Here is a 7699-nt window from a genome sequence, read left to right as displayed (position 1 = left end):
AAGGATGTCTTCCTTACTTTATTCTTGTTGCAAAAATTCCATTGTGTTGTGACATGCTGTGTTGCCATTAATGTCAAAGAGGGAGATTGTTGGATACAATTGGTTAATTATGTATTGTCTTTGATGTTAACAAATGTTATATCATTATACGTCAGTGCATGCCAAGCTCACTCGAGCATTGAAGATAGTTTTCTATGTCTACCAAGTGTTCTAGAGTTTGCCTAGTTCAAAAGGCAATGTCTATCAAGTTCACTCAGGTGCCAAAGGAATTTTTATAGAAGATGAGTGTTAACCCAGATCACTCAGTTAATGAAGGAAATGTTGGATGGAACCAGTGTTAACCGAGCTCACTTAGTTACCAAAGGAACTTTGTAAATATGCATTGTTAACCAAGCTCACTCATTTACCAAAGGAACTTTGTGAATATGCATTGTTAACCGAGTTCACTGGGTTAACATAGGAAAATCATTTCTATGTTAGAGTCTACCAAGCAGGGTCAGCTAACGAAGGATTTTTTAATTTTGGAATATTAAGTTTAATTGATTTATCTATTGGTTCTAGCCGACTGTGAAGATGAATATTAATTATTCTATGTTGTATATGAGTTGATTTGAAAAATGAAAGATATAAGTATAAGATCAAGTTGAGAATTTGAAAGTGTGTAAGATTGTGAATGCATGGAAGATTTTGAAAATCTAATGATGCAGTTAGGAAGCGAATTAGAAGGATAAGCAAAATATCCTTGTGGAGCTAAAAAGATATATTTGATCAGGAAGGATTAAGTAAATGCTAGAATTGAACTCTATAATCAACAATTCAATTGCATTAGAAATCAGGTCATCACATTGTTACTCTCTAACCATTTTAGTAGTGATCTAAATCTCTTACTAGAGTTGGCTTAATAGCTATTTGTAAATCCTCTAACAAGGTGGCAATTCTTTTGAATTGTCTAAAGACCTCTAACAAAGCCACTCCTAACAAGGTGATTAAATCCTTTAATAGGGTCATATCTAACAGTGTATTTTGTAACCTATAATAGGGTTGGCTCCTAATAGGGCACACTTCAGAAAAGTGAATATAGTAACTAGTTGCAATTGGTGATTTTCCCAAATTGGGTTTCCACATTAAATCCTGGTGTCAAATGTGTTCATGTTATTTTCTTTTATGTGTTTTCAACTAAGTTAAAGTAATGGTAATCACAGATAACATCTAAATATTTGCATGTTAAGTACTTACCGAGCATATTCAGTATTTACTGAGTAACAACATTTTATGTGTGTTTTCTGAGCATCAACAATATTTAGTTTTTAGAGTTTATTTTTTACTAACATCCAAGGGATCAAAGATTTTTTTTTTGGTAACTAATTCACCCCTCCCCTCTCAGTTACTCCTCTTATATTTCCAATAACTGAGCCTATGCTAAAAAAATTATTACAGAATATAGTGCACCCAACAAAGTGTTGATCCTCTAATTTGACTTAGGATGGTACTGAGTGATGGCATTTGATACATCCTAAACCAAGGAATCTAGTCAAAACCCTACCACTAGTCAGCAAAAGTCTCCTCCATAAGACCTCATCACTCAGTTTATAGGCATCATGGTTACCAACTTGTAATACCTTGGAGAAGATGTGGATCCAAACATCTTACTCCTCCCTAGATTTTGTAGGTTGCAATGCATGAGCCATTTTGAATTTGAATGTCCAAGTTTCTAGGATATTGTCACCTAAGTGTTGATTTGACTTTCTCCATCTGCAAGTACCAAGGTAGAAAACATTTTTGTACTAGACAATCAGGCTATATAAAATTCTCATGATGATACTTTAAATGCCCATGTGGAAGGGACTAGTACAAAGGAAGACACTTTAATAGAAGAAAGTGAAGAGGACCTTAATACATCATACAACAAAACATCTTTGGATGGAGGGGCTCCTCCTGAAGGGGTGGTCACCATACATAGGAGGTAATGCTTTCTAAAGCGTCAAGATTGGGTATCGATGGTTGTCTATCCTGAACCCAGGACTTCCAAGGTCACTGACCCAATTGAATAAATCTAAGAGAGGTAAAGAATCCAAGATATTCCACTGTAAGAAGAGACTACTATCAATGGATCAAAATAAAAAAAGATATAGTGGGTTCCCAAGAAGTCTTTCAAGGATCAAGTGAAAGAGCAGTTAGAAAAAAATAAATAAAAGCTAAGAAAAAACCAATTTGGATTCTCAGGCTTGACGGCTCCAAGTGTAAATGAGAAGCTAAAGTCGAGATTGAGATAATCAATCCCAAGGGTAAATATTTTTATGTGGCCTATCGCCAACATTTCATATGTACCAACAATGTGGCAAAATATGAAGCTTTAATGTGGGACTCCTCTTCACACTAGAAAAGAATGTGAGGGGCCTAGTGGTAGAAGGAGATTCTCAACTAATGATTTGATAAGTCAAAGCAATCAACTCTTGTAATAACAAAAGGTTAATGGCATATCGGAAGTGATTATGTGACTTGATGTAGGACTTTGAAGCACTAAACATAAAATCCAACCCTAGAAGAAAGAATGTGATTGTTGATACATTAGTTATCTTGGCCAGTGCATTGTAGCCCATTGAAAGCATGAGACTCAAAAGGTTTTCTATTGAACTTGTAGATTCAACATCAATCCCAAACAACACCACAAATTTCCAAGTTTTTCAAGATGATCAACATATCTTGGAATTTATCATGTGTAGTTGTATAGTTGTATATGTGGAATGCGAGCCTTAGATCCTCACACACACTTCAACATGGTCATTATTTGAAAGATCATCCCAAAATGAATATGAGATTATTCATCCAAGTAATCTAACCATTCAACTTGTTGCCTTCTAACTAGAAGGATTTTGTCTTTGCTCTCAGACCGAGAAGCTAGCAACTAGACCTCTAGTATGAAGGATTTATAACTAAATGAGAATGCAAATTATACTACATGAAATACAATTAAGCTAAGAAATAAAAGAGCATACTATGCAAAATGAATGCATTTTTAAAATCAAGATGATATTATAATGCAAGAAATAGAAGCTATGAAAATGTGAGCAAGATGAGTAAATATTCCAGCATAAGTTTGATGCAAATTCAATTCCACCTCTTTGATGAGGAATCAAAAGCTTCTTAAATAGAACCCCATAATCAATTGACGGTCAAGATTAATCAGAATGGACGATCAAGATTGAAGATGAGACTCAGTCATAATGGAAAATTCCTTATGAAAAGGGAGTTAACTTATTGCTTTTGAGTGGAAAAAGGAGTTAACTGATTTGATTTTGATTATAATAAGGAGTTAACTGATTTAATTCCTTTTTGAATTTTAGTCCATCCAGACTTTCCATTTCTAAACTGAAGAGAAGATTTGGAAAGAATATTTAATTTAATAAAATAGAATATGAACTCATAAATGGATAAACTTTAATTAATTCAATAATTAAATTCAATAATTAAAAAGATGAGTTATATTATTAAATCAAATATATTTAATTCCTTTGTACATTAGCTAAAGACATAATTTTAATTTAATTAAAGTACGAACACTTACAATTAAATTAAATTAAATCAATAGGTTTATTATAGCTAATTTTAGTCGATACTTAGGAATTAAATAAATAGTGTGATTAATGCAAATTAGGGCTTTTTGCATTTGACACTTAGGTCAAGTAGCAATTATTAGAATTACCTAGTAAAATAGGACTTAGAAATGATTGAATAGACCAGAATTGATTGACATGGCAATGTGCAAATTTTGGGGTATTACATTTTCCCATCTTTGAATGAATGTGCGAGCAACACATTCGATTCAAAGAAATCAAAAGTATCAAGAATAGGTCAAGAAATGAGATTAGTTCCAAAATTGATGACATGAAGACTAATTGATAAGCTTTTAAAGATTATCTCCAGAACGAAGCTTAACCTTAGGTGATCCAGATAGAACACCTACATACCGAAGTTGATAAGATTTTAAAGGTTATCTCTAGCACAAAACTTAACCTTAGGGGATCTAGATAGAACACCTAGATACCAAGATGATAAGCTTTTAAAGGTTATCTCTAGTACGAAGCCTAACCTTAGGGGATCTAGGTAGGACACCTAGATATCGAGATTTTGAGTAGTTCAAAGATTGTAATTTGAGCATTTGTTCACTGTAACTGATTAAGGATATTGTAGCTAGTAGCCACAAAAGTTGTTGCAAGTTTTGTTCCTTTGCCATATGGAACGACAAGAGGTTTTTCTTTGTGTTGTTCTAGTTTAGGAGCAGAAGGCACATGGCCTTTAAGAACCAACTTAGCACGAGAATACATAATAGCATTGGCACAAGATTATAATGGTTCATTGTCAGATGTGTTGAAGGTAGGACCCCTTAAGACAAATGGCGTCTTAGGTTTAGGTTTGTCTTGTTTGCCCTTAATGGTACTAAAGTCACAATACTCAACAACCACTAGTTCAACCATGTGGACTATCTCATCATCATCACTAGAGTAGTTTATAGTTGATCTTGTTATGAGATTTTTATTTTGAGTTTTCTCCTTTTTTATAAGACGGGAATAGCTCCTTGAAAGCCTTGTGATCTATATTCTCGTTATGTCCATCCACAACAATGTCAGCATCATCAATTAGGTCTTGGATTTTGTGACGCAAGTTGATGCAATTGCTAGTTTTGTGACCTTTGTTTTGGTGATATTCGCAAAATGTGGTTTTGTTCCACCATGATGGTTGTGGTTGTAGGTCGTAAGGACATGAGTTATCCAATGGAGAAATGAGCTTGTTTTGTAGATCATATCCAAAGGTTCACCAAGATGTGTAAATTCTCATTTTGGGTGTGTAACCCAAGATGAGCTCTTTGGTTTGTTTCCAAACATCATGCTATTAGAAGGAGGTTTCTCAACATTCTTGAATGCTTTGAGATTGTCTATAAGATTCAAAGCTACCTTAGTAGGTTTAGGAGTAATGTTATCAATAACTCTGTCATGCACAACTTCTCAGTTTTTCTTCACATACTTGGATTTGTCCTTATTAGAGGTGGATCCTTGTTTAGTGTCCTTTTGAAAGGTTAACTCACCCTTTTTGACGATGAATTCCTCTATCCAAATAGCTTGTGCGACCATATCTTCGAAGGTGTGTGGACCTTGAAGTTGAACTTTATACTCAAAATCAGGTAAAAGATTATTCGTAAAGATATTGAGTTTTTCCATTTTGGGGATTTTACGTGAGTATTTGGCATAAAGTTGTCTCCATCTCTAAAGGAATATGAGAAAAGGTTCCCCAACTCTCTGTTTAAGGTTACACAAGTCTCGAATGTTAATCAGGTGTTGTATGTTGTGAGAGTACTATTGGACAAATAGGTTTGCAATCTCATCGAATGTTTTGATACCCGTAGGCAAGTGTGAAAATCACTTCATAGCCTGACCACCTAGAATTCTTGGAAATATACACATGAAATATGTTTGATTATGCATAAATTCCATAGACAAGGCACCAAATTCCTGCAAATGATCTTGGGGATCCATAGTTCCAAAGTATTTATTGTACTAAGGTAACTCAACTCCTCTTGGGAAAGGAGGTATGTCTATACTCTTGTCAAAAGGAAATGGACAAAGAGTGTCTAGAGTGTATATTTTTGTAGGTTTGTCTTTATCACTCATCATTTGGGCTAGTTGGTCTTGCATGATCTTTAGTTATTTTTGCAATTTAGACATTTCAGTTTCCTCTTTAGATGTAATGATAGTTTCAACATTAAAGTGATGAGGTAGTTTGGCTCCCTCTTGAGAAAGTTTGAGAAACTATTTCTCTTTCTCTTTGTTAAGCAAGATCTCCATGACTTTTTGGAAGTTTTTGTCCTGACGATTTTTTTGATATGCTTGAGGAGTACTACTACCTCTTCTTCATTCTCATCAATAAAAGGTTCCCTATGTCTTTCAATCCTGTGTTGATCTTGGTCTTTGCTATGTTCTCCATATTTTGGTTCTTGATTAGCCATCTTAGGGATGTGATAAGTTTCAGTGTATGTTGGTTGAAAAGGTTGTCTAAATAAGAATTCAATTGTATTGTTTGGAGATGTATGACCTTTGCTAGTTTTGGGATCCTCTTGGTATAAGGGGTTCCTAGTTTGTTGTAAGTTTATAGAAAACATTCTTTGAACATGGGGAGATCTGATAGGTAAAGGAGATCATGAAAACTCCTCACTAGATGAATTGGACACAAACTGTGTATAAACTAAAGAGCAATCTCTACCATGATTACAACCTCTAGCACTATCTCATCTAAATCTAGAAGGATAAAACACATTTACGCTTCTTGTTACCATAGTCATAGATAAGGACAAAAAGCAAAAGCCCATACAAGGACCACACTAGAACATAGTCTCAAAAAAATAAGATAAGAATGTTGTATACTAGGGTATAAGATTAAAGAAATTTGGAATGGAAGATTCAAGACCAGTTTGAACCCCTATGTCTACTGGACATAAAATTTCAAAAAATAATGATTCCAAAGAGGTAGATCAGATCACATATAGATCAATGATTGGAAAACTATAGATCAATGATTGGAAAACTGCACTATGTAGTGCATACAAGGCCTGATATTGCATTAATAGTCAGTATGGTGACAAGATTCTCAACAAATCCCAAAGAAAATCACATGATGGCAATCAAAAGAATCATGAGATATTTGAAAGGTATTGAAGAATATGGTTTATGGTACAAAATAGGAGCCAATTTGGATTTGAAAGTATTCACAGATGCTAATTGGGTAGGAAGTATTGATGACAAAAAAAGCACCAATGGTGGAGCATTCTTTTTTGGTAAAAGACTAGTGTCTTGGACAAGCAATAAACAAAATTGTATCTCTCAGTCCATAGTAGAGGCAGAATATGTGCCAGCAGCAGTCAATTATTATAATATTGTTTGATTCAAACAACTATTGGTAGGTATGAAAATAGAGATCAAGGATTCAATAGTTATATACCGTGATAACACCAGTGCAATCAATATATCAAAGAATCCAGTGATGCATACCAAAACAAAACACATTGCTATAAAATATCATTTCTTGAGAGAATTGGTACAAGATAAAGAAGTAAGATTGGAATATGTGAATACAAAAGAACAAATTGCAAACATATTCACCAAGTCATTACCTAAGGATGCATTTCTGTATCTAAGAGGTAAGTTAGGGGTCATTTGCCTATCTGAAGCTCACTAAATGAAGTTTAGTGATGCATCAACCAGAGCATGTTGAAGAACAATCAGTTGGTGCAGTATTGACAAGGGCATATTGCAAATGAATTAGTACTTGAGGTACATTGATATTCATTGATTATTGTCTTTGGCATGAGATGCCAAAAAGGGAGAAGTTTTCTATCATATCTCATCAAAATTTTGTAAACATAAAGAGAAAGACATGTAAAAAGGGAGAATGAACTTGGTCTAATATCAAAGACAGAGTTTGCTATCAGAAGAAGTTGTTGTAGACAAAAATTTTATGACAGAGGGAGAAACTAAAGGCAAAAAGAGTTCATATTGATAGAGGGAGTTCTCATGGATGAGAATTAGAATGAAACTAAGGATATGTTCCTTACTCTCTAAATTTCATTACATTATGACATGTTGTGTTGCCATCAATGCCAAATAGGGAGATTGTTGAATATAATTGATTAATTGTGTATTGTCTTTGA

Source organism: Cupressus sempervirens, chromosome 3 (genome assembly GCF_028749045.1).
Source record: "Cupressus sempervirens isolate cs-2001-9-10 chromosome 3, ASM2874904v1, whole genome shotgun sequence".
NCBI classification, from domain to species: Eukaryota; Viridiplantae; Streptophyta; class Pinopsida; order Cupressales; family Cupressaceae; genus Cupressus; species Cupressus sempervirens.
This window is presented reverse-complemented; position numbering follows the sequence as displayed.